The sequence below is a fragment of the Paramisgurnus dabryanus genome, chromosome 12, assembly GCF_030506205.2.
Source record: "Paramisgurnus dabryanus chromosome 12, PD_genome_1.1, whole genome shotgun sequence".
In the NCBI taxonomy this organism is placed as follows: domain Eukaryota; kingdom Metazoa; phylum Chordata; class Actinopteri; order Cypriniformes; family Cobitidae; genus Paramisgurnus; species Paramisgurnus dabryanus.
In genome coordinates this window covers 19,916,514-19,933,698 of record NC_133348.1, presented here as the reverse complement: position 1 = coordinate 19,933,698, position 17,185 = coordinate 19,916,514, and the positions used below count along the sequence as shown (strand labels likewise).

Here is a 17,185-nt window from a genome sequence, read left to right as displayed (position 1 = left end):
CATCAATTACTTGCAGCATGCATCATTTAATGAATGCACCGACCCATGGTTGCGTTCTGGTTGGCCACCCACAGGAGTAGGAAGCAGATGTTTGATGGGTGTATGGGAGAGACTGTTGGATTGTGGGTCTTATTGTTAATCCTGAGTGAGAGGTGCAGATGCTATCAGAGCACTGTGATCTGGGATTACAGAGAGTTGAGGGCATCACAGTATCCCACTAAACTCTGATCTTCTGTCCTTCAAACCTTCTTTCCTCTCCTCTCTGTATCTCATTCTTATAGTGACTTATGTCTTAAAGGGACAGTTCACACAAAAATTTAAATTCTGCCATCATTTATTTACTCTCATGTTGTTACAAACCTATTTACATTTCTTTATTCTGACACAAAGGAAGATATTTTGAGAAATATTTGTAACCAAACCGATCAGAGGCCCCATCGACTTCCACAGTAGAAAAAAAGAATACTATGGAAGTCATTGGGGCCCCTGATCAGTTTTGTAGCAAAATATCCTTAAAATATCTTTCTTTGTGTTCATCAGAACAAAGAAATATACAGGTTTGTAACAACATGAGAGTTAGTAGATGATGACAGAATTTTTATTTTTGGGTGAACTATCGCTTAAATGATTCGTAAGTTGTGATTTTTTTCTATTTTTGCTGACTTTTACTATTTTTTTTGTCTTTTGCTTTTAATAAATTGTATTATTCAGTGAGTTTTAGTGGCACAGATAAAGTGAATTTGCCGGGGTGTAATGTACCCCTCAGAGCTTCATTACTGTTCTTGAGTATTATTTGGGAAATTTTTTTACATTACTCAAGTGCACTTTCGAGACTGAAAATGTCTACTTTTGCTGACTTACATTACTATGAAAAAATCATACTCTTTTAGAAAATTACATTTAGACCTTGAAGTACATTTCTCCAGGTCAACATGATGTTAATTTATCCCCTTTTTAAAAAAAATATTTAGCATTTTTTAACCAACAAGTCATATTTACTACCTCAGTGCTACTTCAGCTTGAATTAAATCTGCCAAAGACATTCAATTCAATGTGAAATTTTAATTGACCACAACTATTCACATTTGCGTTGTAAAGTTACATCTGGGTCATGGTAACAGAGTCTCTGACCTAAAGCCATCCATTTTAAATACATTATTGTAAAGGCCAAATGTGACCTCTATACAAAACTTTATTTATGTGTCAAATGACTTCAAATTCAGCTGTGATAAAATGTAAAGCTTAACAATGTCAGACAACATGTTTAAGGATATTGGTTTCGAGTTTAACATCTGGTGTGTCCTAGAGCCTTTTTAAAGTCTTGAAAACATGGAGAAATTTGGATTAAACAGATGCATACAGTGCATTAAAGCTGTTTTTTAATAAGAAAAACTCCACTATTCCTTTCATGAGTTAATTTGAAAATTCAAGAAAAGCTTTTTTTAGTTATGTAACTTAGTTATGCTACAGTAACTATGCTAACTTAGTTATGTAACTTAGTTTAGTTATGTTTTCCCATACTTAAATTTAATGGGAAAGTTCATCCTAATTTCTTTAATTATTCTTTCACCCTCACCTTCATATTGTTCACAACCTGTATGACCTTCTTATGTAAAACACAAATTGAGTTGTTAGCACCTTGGTTGGCATTTACATTTACCGTATTTCATTTTTCATTGCATCAATACACTTCACAATATCTCTTCTGTCTTACATGCAAAGCCGGCCTGCCCTATATGCGAATTAAGCAGCTGCTTAAGGTCTGCCGCCACTAAGGTGCCCCAAACTGGTCCAACGACCATAGGCCTTGACCATGACCTGTAACATTACCTAGTTCTGACTGACCTATGAATGTTGGTGAAAAAAAATGTTTGGTGTTGCTGATAGAGTGACAAGCAAGGATCATGATGTTTGATCGATGGAAAGTTGCCAACAACGATGACCTACATTACATATGTAACAAAGCCTGCCGCCCTGCGTTGCCACTTACAACCTTTGCCCACTGCCGCCACCTTTTCCTAAACTTGGATTTATTTTGGACTGCAAAAATAAAATGAGTTCTTCATTCAGGTGCAGAAAAAAGATAAAGAAGAAGGATGATGATTAGAAACACAAAAAGTAATTTTTAGTAACATTTAAAAGTTGTAGGTGATACATTAACGTTAGGCCTAATTATATTTTAATGGACATGTCTTTATTATAACCATTAGTATTATTTCTTATGATGTTATTTATTAGAAACAGTAAAGATGAGATTTTCAACTTTTTTATAGGCATAGAAATAAATGTGTGGTTTATTTATTTAATTTAATGGTTATTAAGTAAATACATAGCCACAGTGAAAAAAAAGTCATTAAATCTTCCTCAGACCTTCACTAAATCGATAAATTGTGTGGCTTCAAAAGTTTGTTTATAGGTTGTGGTAAGTCAATTAAAATCTTTTTGAAAATAGTTAAATGCATTAAACAATAAATTCTAAGAGAAACGTATTATTTATTTGTCATTTTCTTCAGGCCTTTTTTCTTAAATTTTCTCTCTTTTTAAGATCTTCCAAACGTCTACAACCTTTGTATGATGGTCTGCTCAAAATTTAAAGGGACAGTTCACTTATAATTAAAAGTAATGAAATTATGTTATCAAATGTTTTGACAATCACAATACACTTGTAATGCATGATTTGTGTGTGTGTGTGTGTGTGTGTGTGTGTGTGTGTGTGTGTGTGTGTGTGTGTACCTGGTAATTATCACATTGTGGAGACCAATTGTCCCCACAAAGATAGGAATACTAGTGTTTTTGTGACCTTGTGGGGACATTTTTAAGGTCCCCATGAGGAAACAAGTTTATAAATGAAACAAAATGATGTTTCTTGAAAATGTGAAGTAGCAGAAAGTTTTATGTGATGGTTGGGGTTAGGGAATGGGGTAGGTAAGGGGAATAGAATATACAGTTTGTGTGGTATAAAATGCATTACGTCTATGGAATGTCCCCATAAAACATGGAAACCAGAATGTGTGTGTGTGTGTGTGTGTGTGTGTGTGTGTGTGTGTGTTTGTGTGTACCTGGTAATTATCACGTTGTGGGGACAAATTGTCCCCAACAAAGATAGAAATACCAGTATTTTTGTGACCTTGTGGGGACATTTTGATGCCATTTCTAGATCCCAGCACAGCAACAGTTAATAAAATATATATATAAAAAATCTTTGCTGCCTTAATTTTTTTGTTTTATCAACTCTATCTTGGGAAGAGATCAGTTGCTACGACTTATAAGATTAAGTTAACTACTCATCTCTAGTCAAGATAAACAATAGTAAGTTGAAATGACTTGTGAATCTGAGTTGATTAAACAAAACAGTGTATGTATGTTATATTTATAACATAAATGTGTAAATAATCATGCACTGACAATAGTGAATTGTATTGGGGCACCATTGCCCCAAAATACATTTCTGCTTAGGGCCCCATAAAGGCTTGGGCCAGCCCTGCTAACATACATTGCACTGTAAAAACGATTTGTTGGTTAGCTGGTTCTTAATTAATTCAACTTAAAAAATATGAACTATTTAGTTAACAAAACGTTTTCAACTATATTTTTTTACCATGTTTATAACAATATGTGGTCACTAACAACAACAAAATTCTTGGGTGAACTATTGTTTTAAGTATTAATAAAATATACAGTTTTTATACTTTTTAATATTTTGTATTGCATTTCTCTCACCTCCTCTGGGTGCTCAATCTTTCTGTTTTCTATCTATATAAGTCCTCAATCTTTACTAACTCTGACCCTCATTCTTCACCTGCTGTAATGCTTCAGGTGAAACAGCAGCATTATATGCTGTCTGATTACACAAGGGATATTGTACAGTAGCTGTGCATGTGAACTCAGACTATGCTGGATGCTACAGAAATATCCAAAAATACGCTGCACATTGTGAGTAATGGAGGAAAACCTAGGGGTAGAGCTCTAGTGTATTCAGATACTGTACAGGTACATTGTAAATTTAGACATTAATGTGGTTTGTAGTTACAAAAAGTAAATCCACATTTGGCTCCTGTGCATCCTCTCCAATTAAAACAGCAACAAATTCATAATAAAATCACAATGAGGTGAAAGGACAATTACCATTATTTAATTAAAATTGAATTTAGGATAAATAACATTTCTAGCTATAGTCAACAAAGCAAGGTAAATGCTAAAGAAAATGATTTTAGGGGCTGAAATGAAATATTCTGAATATGGCCATGAATAATGCATGAAATACTGTACAGTTGTGTTGCAAACAGAAGGCAAAGAAGTTTAGTAAAGTTTTTAAAATTAAGTTGCATGAGACTCATGAAACAGACATTGCATATAAAGATGCACTAGAGGAATAATGAAATGTGATTATAAACGGCAGGGACCGGGCCTAATGTCTGATTAGATACAGTAGAAAAGGAAATTGCCATTGATACTTACTAAAAATGGAAAAATTAATACACTGATATGGGTGAGCGTTTGCAATTAGAGACACACATGATTGGCCTAAATAAGGACATATTTATGGCTTGATGCTGTCGCTTCCTGAGATGTTTCATATCTTTCTAACAACATGAAAATTGTAGAAAATTGATTGTGTCTGTGATCTGTGCTTTGCATAATTTGGTACTGTAGGGTGGTTGCATGTGTTAATAAGTATTTCTAATAGCCAATTATTTGAACATTAAAATATTACTTTTCAACAATATGTTTTAACAGAACAAAATACTATTTTATATGGCATTTACACAATTGCTATGATTAGAAATGAAGCACTAGCTGTAGAAATGCATACTGTATATTCATTTTCCACTATGCATCTAAAGGTTCTTATTGTAACCTGCAATTCTGCTTTTGAATGCATTGACTTTGAACTACATATGCCACATTTTTTGCATCATCTGATCTGACTGTATAGACATTGTAATAATATTTTCACTTGCATGTTTCTAAATAAAGGATGATGGTTGCTTACCCTGGTGAAAAACAAATATACTTTATTGTATTTCAAGTATATTTAACTTTGCAATAGTACATTACAAATATACTTACAAAGGAATGTACTTTCTTTAAACATATTTAAAGTATGCTTACAACATATTTGCGCGTATTTTTTACAATTAAACTTTAAACATACTTCAAAATAATTATACTTTAGTATATTTTCTAAAAGTATACTTTAGAAAAATATACTTAAAGTTAAAGTTTTGTGCAATTTTTAAAGTATACTAAATTTAAACTTATTTTAAAATGTATTTTAGGTATACTTTATCGGTATGCTTAAAGTTATCATTATAATAATGCACTGACAGTATATTTCTAAAATACATTATTTAGTATTCTTTAGAAACAGTATATTTTAAGTACATTTTGAAAGTATATGGGGTGTACAAATGTATATTATTTTATGGAGAAATAACGTGGGCTTAAAATTACGAAAGAGCAGTATGTTCAGTTACATTTTATATTGTAGATGTATACATTTTTAATATACTATTAACATAAGGTACACTTTAACTTCACTATAGTCAAGCATTGGATAAACCAATTAACTGTGTTTTACCACAAAATAACCGTGGTTTTGCTAATAATAATCAATACACCAAAAAAACATGGTTACTAAACTTTTACCACAAAAAAAAAAACATTCATTTTCGTAAGGGGAATATGAGTGTTTGTTTTTTTGTAGTTTTTCAGTCAATTGCATACCGCTTTTAGCTGTACAAAACTTAAACAGTTTTCGTAAATGCATTTCAGAGAAAAGTGAATTCTGAGATTTGAATAATGCATCTGACGTGTGTGTGATGACGTCACGACGCACGTATTTTGATTTTTACCAGTCGTTCAGGGCGGACGGATTCAGTCCCAAGGTACGTTAAAATATCTTAAGATTAATTATATTTGATTATCGTTTGACCATTCTGAAGTTTATCAGTAGACTATCATATTTTGAATGCGAAATGTTGTCAATAACGCGGTGTCTAACTCGCTATTAGTGATAAGCTGCTGTGTAGCTTAGCTTAGCTTATAGCTAATGTTAAAGGTTTGAAAGATAGCACTGTCAGCCTGTTATATCGAATTAGTACACCCGATTGTTTTGTTAAATATATGTATTGGTGTGTATGTATATGTTAATGAAAAAAGGTAGCGTCAGAAAATCTGTTTTTTAAATGTAGCGTGAAAGTTAACCATTTATTGACTGTTTAGAGGTTGTAAGGCTTTTACCTAACTGTATTTAGTATTAATGATGCTGCATTCTTTCCTCAGAAGCTAAAGTTTTTCAAAGACATTTGTAGGGAGGACTTTGCAGCTAATGGTAAGTCATTTTAAACTCTTAAGATATAATAATTCATTCGTAGTAGTAAATCAAGCTTCAGTTTAGATAACGTTATACATATTGAGGCGGTTTCCCGGACAGGGATTAGACTAGTCCTAGACTAAAATAAATGTAAGAGCTGTCCAAACTGAAAACAACTTGCACTGACATATCTTAAAATACACCAGTGTCCTTTGTTTTGCCTCAAAATGCACACAGGTAATGTTTTTATTAAGGCATGTTTTTTGAAACTGGTTATATTTCTTAATTAAACTAAGGCCTAGTCCTGTTTTAAAATAATCCCTTTCCAGGAAACACCCAATTGTCTGCTTGTTGCATTTTCTTTCTGACAATTTTTACATTTAAATTTAATACAATAAAATCTTTCTTTAGGAGCTGAAGTATTTTATGTAAGGAGGATTTTGCAGCCCATATAGGCAAGTCATTATAATGAAAACTCTTAGGGGTGGTTTCCCGGACAGGGATTAGCTTTATCCAGGACTAGACCTTAGTTTAATTAGGATAGTTTTAACAAACATGCCTTACTAAAAACATTACTTATGTGCATAACGATGTAAAACAATGGGCACTGATGTATTTTAAGATATGTCAGAGCAAGTTGTTTTAAGTTTGGACAGCTCTTACATTTATTTTAGTCTAGGACTAGTCTAATTCCTGTCTGGGAAACCGCCCCTTAATATATATGATGACATTTAAGTCAAGCTCTAGTTTAGGTAAAAATATATCTGCTATACAATCTCTGCCAGTAAACTATAGATTTAATACAGTAAGTCTTAAATAAATGTAATGTTTTAATATTAAACACTTTTTAATTGAGCTTATTGTCTCTCTTTTTCAGATTTCCTTAGGCTGAACCAAAACCTGCCAGACTAAAGTTGATTTGGGAGAGAAAGACGTTGTAAACTCAATCATCTTGACATTCTTCAATGAGTAATTGTTCAATTTTTAGGCAAATACTGTACACTTTGAATGCTGTGAATAAAACTATATTTTAAATATATTTAAAATGAATTGTTTTTGACTGTTTTAATCAGCTTTTATTTATTTGGAAAAAATTATTTTGGTTATGTTACCAGCTAAAGTAATCTATTCCCAAAATAGCACTCTTTAAGTTAACTAATTATTAACGCACTTGAAGTATACTCATTACTAATCTAGCTGCAGGTATGTAAAAGTATACAAAATGTAATGTACTTGGCATATTCATTTTTCACCAGGGCAGTTTTTAGAATTTTGGATTGGCCAAAAATATATAGAATGTACGCAAACAGACTATTTAAGATATACTGATTGTATGTTTGCAAGACACTCATATTACATTTGTAATGTACTCCTAACATAAATAAAACAAACTCTAAATCCACTTATCAAGCATGAATTTAGCACAAAAACAGTCATGTACTTAAATTGTACTAAATACACTTAAAGTTGTTCCACTTTAGCACACAAAAGTACACTAAATACACTTAAAGTTGTACTTTGTTACAATTAATATACAACTAAAATATATTAAGTACAAAATTAGTTGTTCCAAAATAGCACTCTTTAAATAAACTAATCAATAGCACACTTTAAGTATACTGGTCATTAGTGTTACTGCAAGTATACTTAAGTATATCAAAATTAAATATATTTAGCATACTATTTTTTCACCAGGGTACCCAAGAGCAATATGAATTCTTTGTTCATATTTATTTGTTCTTATTACATGGCTCATTGGAATGCTTGATTCTGATTGGCAAGTCACAACATTTGCATTTTTTTGTGTTTCCCAGATAACAACTGCTTAAAACAAATAACACACGGTAACCCAAATGTTGCTAATCTTTTTGACAGATACAGTTTGTATATTACAATTAAATATACAGTAAATATGTTTTTTTCATAACATATATGACAAAAAATGTTATTTGCAATTTATTTTTTATTATATTTACAAATTATTAAACTTAAAACTGAAAGTAAACAGGTTTTCCTCGCGTAAGATCTGCATTCGTTAACTTTTTCCATCCTGATGCTATTATGGGGATTTTCGCCTGGATTTGGCCTACCCAATTTCAAAAGCTTCCCATACCCACATGCAGAGGTTTACATACAAAAGTTTGGTATCATTTTACAGGAAACCCTTTGAAAGATTAATAAAACATTGTTGAAAGTGCTAAACATGGTTTTATGTGTTGTCAGTCCTCTAATAAACACAAAAATAAATAGGCACTTTTTGATGTTTTTTTCTAAAGTCTTTATTTGAAAGTGTATAACTCTGGCCCTGGGTGCTCCAGCAACCTGATTCCAGCAATTATCAGCTTACAGAGGAAAAATGAATTTTTCCTCTATCATAATCTATGCATAATACCCTTTTTGTATACAATTTCTGCCTAAAAACATTTGAAGTGTCCCCATAACCACATACAGTGGAATAAATGCAATTTCTTTATATCATTTATACAGAAAACCCTTTGAAGTTAAAAAGCTGCTGTTTGTGGCAAATATTGTTATTTAGGTTGTTTTTCATATGATGAAACACCAAATGTATCATATAAAAATATATTTTTTGTTTTGCACATATAATAAATAGGGATTATTCATTTTTACCTCATTATTCATCCAACGATTGTTAGATATGTGTTGATAATAGAAACTAATAGAAACTAACGATGTAGCCTTATTCCTGAGAGTGAGAGCTTTCATTCTATATAAGACTTGCCCATGTTTGTCATACTTGAAAAATATGAAATATGTGAATATTAACTCTTTCCCTGCCAGTGTTTTAAAAAAAGTTGCCAGTCAGGGCCAGCATTTTTCATGATTTTCACAAAAGTTTATGCCTTCCAGAAAATGTTCTTCTTTAAATATAGAAACAAACAATATATCAAATGAAAGAACAGACCCTCTGCTTTAAAAAAAAAAAAAACATTTCATCCTATCTTCATTAGTTATCTTTTTTATCTCCTCTCAAATATGGGTAGGTTTCTTCAAAAACACCAATTTTTGTGAAGGACTTTTGATAGAGATCAGATGCAGAGCGATCTTTAAAACATACACGGAGTTCTTTCTCTTTCACGTGAGGCGCTATTTCCGGGTTATATAAGTTGCGGAAGTGCGCCACCTGGTGGAAAATAGCAGTATTGCAGAAAGCCGGAAATTCTCGTCATTGGCAGGGAAGTGTTTTTTCTTAATTGACGAGTTATCTCATCATCTCATCAATGGCGGCAAAAGAGTTAAATGATATAAAAAATATGGGGGGGGGGTTGATAGTGTAAATTAAGTGTAAATCACTTTTTTACTGTAAAACATATCTCCAAGTGTAGGAAGCCGGATAATGTACAGGCAGCTGGTTGTTATCGTGAAATAAGCCCTGACATCAAGACCTGATAATCTTTACATTATTCCTTACATTTTCTATGAAAAGCTCTGTTCTAAAACCTATTGAGCTGAATTGCAGCCTACTACCTACATAGGCATCCTTTTCTGTATGTCAGAACTATGATGCAGATGAGTTCAGATATCGGGACTCAGGATTGGCATGATGTAATGCCAATGATTTAGGATAAATACTACATAATACACATAAAAAGCTCATGATGTTGTTAGAGCCCTGGCATTACAGATGGTGCAGACACATTGAGATTTGATCCTCACTCAGGAAAAGCTTGGTTTAATCCAGCATGTGTCATGCCCTGATTGGCTTCTTTGCTATCAAAATATGAAAAAATAATACGATAAAATATACATCAAAACCTTAAATTGTGGCACTTTAATACGAGGCAAGTAAGAAAAGTTATACTTGATGATAAAGTTATTCTTGGGTCTCAGCATATTTGCTTGGCTTTATAAGCATAGCTCCTGTATGTTTATTTGTCTATTCAGCATCTCCCAAGTTTATACCGCAGAGCTGAAACTTTCACAAACGCTAGAAATCTGTACCGGCATTTTCTTCAGCGTTATTCAGTTAGTTTAAGAGTGGTTGATCAGCATAAGACCTGGAGATGATGAGTGGACCATTATTTATGAGTAAATGTTGCCAGATCTCCATTCCTGAACCCTGACTTTGCCCTCAGTCCATAGCAGGTCAAGGTGTTTTTAAAGACACCATATTCACCCTGGACTAATTACATTACCAGCCTGATGAAAAGTGTGTGCTTTGATAAACTTTTTTGCTGGTGTCTTTACTTTGCACTCATTGCCTTCTAATAAATATTCATGACACAAACAGAAATCAGAAATGTGTTTTTTCTTTTTCTGCCTGTCCTTGCGATTCAAGGTTGTGCTTCTTTCTAATAAATGAATTTTATTTTTAGAAATGATTTTGAAGACTGAAAGAGTTTAAAAACCAAGATCATGGTGCAACATAACACATACACAAAAAAGAAAATCATTTAAAGCAGTTATTATGCCTCTGCATCCATAAAAATGTTTGTAAACATATGCCCACCAACATTTATAACACACAGCACACCTAACAGTGTCATGCACACATTCTGTTAAGGGCAGAAGGCACCAAGAGCATCATGGGAAACGCGTGAAGCCGTTTGATCAGAGCTAATGTGCTGGAAGCAGCAGAGGATCCTTCCCTTACCGCTCTATTCCCATGAGTGAGGGGCGACAGGGGAAGAGAAAGGGAATGAAGATATTCCCAGTAGAGACGTGTAGAGCATTTCTTGCCTTCATCCATCAGCATATTCCCTATGAGTTTATACCTGCGAGGAACCATCCTGACAGGTCTGGCCCTAATGGCACAATCTTTTGAAAATATTGTTCTAGTTTACATAGCATAGGGAATATATCATGGTGGTATACTGTATGTGTTTATGTGTTATGGCTCCATCAGCTTTGTGACATTGAAGACGAAAAGTAAGTGGTGGCCAGTTAAGAAGGTGAGATCAGAGATTGAAACTTGAAAAAAATGCTTTTAAACCTTATAGAGCCTAAATATGCTCCTCGTCTAGACTGCACTTAGTCTTATTGATTTAAAATGTTTACTGCTGTCCATATTCCCATATAGGATGTGTGTTTAATGCATAACACATTTTAGCCTTGCAATGTCAGATGTTTGTCAAATTTTAAATGTACAGACTTGTAAACCACATTGTAAAAAAGATTTGATTGAAGACCTGGTTGTCTTAAAATTTTGAGTTAATTTAACTTAAAACCCACTGAAAAAAATTATTCATTCAAATTACTTAATTTTGTTTAAATGTAGCTTAAATAAATTGATTGGGACTGCTTACTTAAAAAAATGAGTAAATTGAATGAATAATTTTTTCAGTGTAGATGACTCAAAAACGTGTGTAAACTAACAATTTTAAGGCAAAAAGGTAACTTACTTTTTTAAGTTGAACCAACTTTTTTAAACAATTTGTTATTTTAAAACTTGTATAAACCTGCTGGTTTAAATTTAGAAAAATTACAAAGGCCTACTGTACTTGACCCAGCCATGGGCTAAAACAAACTAGCATTGTTTTGGTTACCAAAACTTTGATGAACTTCAAAAAAACATAAAAGTATGATGATGACGATGTATAAAAATGCCATTTTTTATTCCATATTTAGGTAAAATATGAACCAACTCAACTTTTGTTAAAAATTTAAAATTTTTATCTAGCCATGGGTAAAAAGTGCTGTAATAATGTAGAGAGGGTCAGCAGCACCATGTTTCTTGTTATACATATATCAGAGGACATCTCCTGGACCACCAACACTGCATCACTAGCTAGGAAAGCCCAACAGCGCCTCTATTTCCTCCGAAAACTGAAAAGAGCCAGGGCCCCTGCACTCATCATGTGTTTATTCTACCGGGGCTCCATCAAAAGCGTCATCACCAGCTGCATCACTGTGTGGTTTGGAAATTGCACCACCCACAACCTCAAAGCCCTGCAGCACATATGGCAACAGGAAAAATCATTGGTGCCACACTCCCTTCTCTTCTGGACATGTACAATAACAGATTGATCCGGAAACCACTCAACATGGTGGGTGACCCCACCCACCCCCACATTGCTTCTTTAGTCTTCTGCCCTCTGGAAAGAGTTTCGGGAGCCTCCAGGCCCGAACCACAAGACTGAAAAACAGCTTCATTCACCAGGCTGTCTTCCCTTCCCTTCCCTGTCCTCAGAAGCACCAAACTGTAGCACCACTTCCACAATGCACAAACAACTAATCACACACTGCAACAGCCACTTTGCTAAATTATGTCTTTTTTTCTTAAATACTATATATTATTTATTTTTTATTTTCATTTCAAATTTTTAAAAAACTTGTTTTTGTGTAAGTTGTTGTACACTGCGGAGTTGAGAGAACGTAATTTTGATACTCTGTATGTCTTATACATTCAGCAGAATTGACAATAAAGTTGACTTTTGACTTTTAATGAATAATTAGTTGGTTCATCCCTGTTTTAAGGAAATGTATGGGCTCTTTCAACTACCCTAAACAGAATTTAGTGATATAGCTTTCATTTTATATCGATCATGGCATTTGTTATTCATCAGATTATGACGTGAGTGTTATGTGTTTGTCCGTTTCCAAATCAGTTTCAGTGGATTTGCAGTCGGAAGTGGTGGTCGGAGACCATATCAATGTTTGGTTACTTCTATATGCAGATCTACAGTAATAATGACTATTAGCAGCTGTGCTGGTGTACAGACAGATTATAAAGTCTGTGTTATGAGTCGAGCAGGCAGCATAGAAGCTGGTGATGTGGCGGTTGGTTGGCTGCTTTCCATACATTTTGCTTTTGTTTAGCCCCTTTATTGCTGTTGTTTCCTCCCTTTGGTGATTCGGTAATTTAATTTCACCACTTTCTCTTTGTTTTGGAGTTCAGTGGGACTCTTTAAGTGGGCGTTGTGGAGTCAGCGCTGTTGCAAAGATTTATTGTGCCCAGGACAACATTTTTATGGGAGGGCCCCCTCAACTCTTGGCTTGATGACCAAGTTATACCATAGAGAATGTTAGCGGCCCTCCCTTCACAGACCCGGTTGTGATAGACTGGTGCATCATCTAGCATGAAGGATGGGTTGTTGTGCTGTGCAAATTGCATTTAACACACATTTTGTGGTTGTGTTTTTGCTTTTGCCAGATTTGCATAACTCCTTTAACAACTTTGGTGCTATAAAATTGGGATGGCATGTGAAAATGAAAAGGCAAAAACTAGAGTTTCTAGTGAATTTTCACCAATCTTATAAAAAGGCATGTTATAAACATATACTGGCCAAAAGTTATGTCCAACTTTGAACAATAGTATTCTTCACAGTTTATTTAAACTTTTTTTTTAAATGTGTTGCACTGATGGAATATTAACTGAAGTACTTCTGCTTAGAGAAGAATTTAAGGAGGCTTGGCAAAAAAAGTGTAAAGTTTATACAGACATAGCACAAGACAATGACTATGAAATATTACCACAAAAGAAAAGAAAATTGTAGTAAGTGTATGCTTTATTACCTGTGAGATCTTTGTTATGCATTTTTGTATATTCAAATAAAACCCAGATTCCCTAGGCTGTGGTTTGCCTTTTTTGCCAAATAGTTTTGTCCAATAAATATATATGTGTAGTGTTTAGTGTTTTGTACAATACACCAGTGGTTCTTAACGTCATTCCTGGAGGCCCACTGCCCTGCACATTTTGTATGTCTCCCTTATTTAACACACCTGATTCAAATCATCAGCTCATTAGAAGAGATCTCAATGAACTGAACTGAGTCTGCCAGATAAAAGAGACATACAAAACATGCAGGGCAGTGGGCCTCCAGGAATAACGTTAAGAACCACTGCAATACACCACATCCCTCATATTTTGAATGTTTAATCTAACCTGAAGGAGTATTAAAAGCAAATACTGTTCAACACAACCACACAGCCCCCCACCCCCAACATCACTTTTGGCAAACACTGTATATATTGTGTATACTGAGACACTGTGAGCAAATCTTTAAATATACAGTACCTGTTAAATTGATGACATGCAATGTTTAGTATTATTTATAAACTGTCTACATAAATTTGTTATAATTTAACAGTTTATGAACTTTTCAGACTGCATGATTTTAGCCCTGATTTTGACTCACCGACAGGTTTTGAGAAATCGCAGACAAATGCCCGAAATTAAAGGCAAATCGATGCTCGTGCATGCGAGCAATCACACAGTCTGAATTATAAAAGATGCGTTCTGAGAGAATCCCCAACGAGTCGCCGACACCTGTAAGATATTTGGCATGCTAAATATCTAGACTGGTCGGCGATTCTAAATCATGCCATGTGAAATGTGTTTTGACTGACAATAACGTCGGCGATGACCTGCAGCCAATGAGAGAGCAACATACAGGGGAGCTGGAAGTTCAGGGAGGAGTCTCTCAAAACATTTCTTCCTTCATAATCAATTTTTCTTCTTCTTTCTGCTGCAAATGAGCGCATATGCAATTTGAATGGTTAGCTTCTTGCGAGCTACCATTTTTAATAATAATCCCAGTCTCACGTGAGAACTCCGGTCTTGCACGCCTGACCTTGCGTTGTTTCCTTCGCGTCCCTTCTCGCGTGCATTTGATTGTGAGACATAGTTTGCGGACTGGGACAAAGTTATCGGCGATTCTTCTTTCGGTAAAGTCATGCAGTATGGAAACCCCTGTCACCAATCCATCATGCAGTCTGAAACAGCGCAGCGACTGAATGCTACCCCAGATAATCATGCAGTGTGAAACCACAGGTGACCTGACTAGTTTGAAAATCATGCAGTCTGAACTCGGCATAAGTGTGCATTTTTTATATTTCCAAATAATGTTGGGAAGCAGTGTACTGTAGATACAGACGCTTGTGTACACAAGCTGCTTACTTGTACAGTAAGTACTGTCAGCTTATTGACTGATCAAGGTATTTTAGCATTGCGTGCGTTTGTGTAGCGTTTGAGAATTATTGTGCAATATAACATGACCTTGTTTTCTGATGTAGCTTATACATGCTCGGAGGCATGTTGGCAATTATGTCAACATAATTCATGGCAACAAGGACTTCAGGGAAGAACAATGAAGCCGGTTTAACAGATTTATTACCTCGCAATCTGGATTCTCCATTGTTTTCTTTACCATCCCTCCTGAGACCATGTAAAACAGCCTCTCTTGGAAGTCGCTAGTAATGCCAGATGTTTTATAGAGGGAAAAACCTTGACACTACACGGTGTGCAGGGAATAAAGACACGAGGAAGCTGGGTATGTCACTAAAGCACATTTGCAAAGCTAAATTATATCACATGAGTCACTGATCTGTGTGGGTTTGACCAATGTTGGGGAATAGGTCGATGATAGACTGATTCTTGTTCTGAAAGCTCTCAGATTTTTTGCCGCTTTTTTTCCCCAACCACACAAACTAAAAGCATGATGGGAAATTAATGTTGGCAATAGCTTTTACTTACAGATGTTGGACAACTGTGCTGTTTTTTTCTTAAATGAAATGTTAGTCTGTAGGCTACCCACCCCTGTAACCCTACAGAGGACAAGTGGGCTTGGAGAATGGATGAATGAATTTTAGTCTGTTAACTCTAATATAAATTCTACAATGTTTTAAATAGCGTAAAACTAAAATGTAAAAGTGAATTTTTTTTCTTTTTAATACCCATGTATATTGTATTCATATAAGGAAATCATAATGCAAAAAATGCATCACACATATTGACACATTTTGGTCTCAAATTATTTTAAAAGGTTTCTAATAGATTCGCACACACAACCAACTAAAACAAGCTTAATTGTCACAAGCAGGGTGCGATTTGTGAAAAAAACAGAGGGGGGGATGATTTCATAGGCATCTATTTCGGTGACATTTCGTCATGAGTCATTTTGTACCCAACACTTTTAACTTCTGTCCATAATAATTTTGACTGTTTTCAGTGGTTATGAGGAGCATGAGAGAGAAATTTGGTAATCATTGTCCGACCTAACAAAAATCCATTATAATATAGAAAAAATTATATTTCTAATTAAAATATGTTTTATATTCAGACATGTGCTCTCAGCTCACGAGCTCTGATCGGAACAAACCCGAACCTCACTGTCTGCTGAACTTGCGCAGAAACATCAAAATACAAACAGCTTTTTAAAATGGTTTTAAAACTAAACATTTTTTTTATAATTCTTGACAAAATGAGAATATAGTAAAAATTTTTTTTTTGGAAAAACAAAGTTTTAGGTGGGCCTGTTGAAAAGTGGGGCTGTGCCTGCAGGACATCGTCTTTCCAAACATAACCTGCGCGAATGAATGCTTCTCTGTCCACAGCACATTTCAAAACATTTTAATTCATAAAAATAAATCATGAGAACATGAACTTCATCACTGCATTTGCAAGAATTGTAAAATCTTTTTTCTTATTAGCTCATGAAGCAGCCTAACGCAATATTTTTACTCTAATAGCTTTTCTTTCCCCACACATATGAACTGTGATCATGCACAACGAAAAAACACGCAATAATTAAATCTTGAATGGCCAAATTATATGGCACAACTTAGTGTCAACTTAAACATAAATATGAACAATGGATTGCTTGCAAAGTTAAACCATTACAGTAGAAAAGGTTTTACTGCTGCTTTTAAAGTAATAACATTAACTTTAAGTTACACCGCGATGCTGAGCTACAGTGAAATGATAGAAAAGAGAGATGCATTACGTCACGAACTGGACGTGCCCGCGCCTCGCTAAACGCCATCATATGGGTAACCTCGGCCATTCTTAGTGGTGTGACTGGGACACTAACTCTGCTTGTCATCATAAACAGATAATCAGATTGTGATGTTTATTCCTGCTTTATTAATATGTGGAATATGCTGCCTCCTTCGTTTCGACACACAGCG

The 17,185-nt window shown here is 34.5% G+C and overlaps 1 long non-coding RNA gene across 2 annotated transcripts; it reads left to right on the top strand.

The window, feature by feature from the left end:
* The first annotated feature begins 5,857 nt into the window (after positions 1–5,857).
* Positions 5,858–7,366, top strand: LOC135738655 (uncharacterized). 2 transcript variants are annotated; one of them, XR_010528736.1, is made up of 4 exons: positions 5,858–5,888; positions 6,286–6,334; positions 6,728–6,771; positions 7,194–7,366. It is a non-coding gene; the product is annotated as an uncharacterized lncRNA (long non-coding RNA). The 2 variants fall into 2 exon arrangements; XR_010528735.2 differs by lacking the exons at positions 5,858–5,888; positions 6,728–6,771 and having other exon boundaries at positions 5,982–6,334.
* Positions 7,367–17,185: the final 9,819 nt, after the last annotated feature.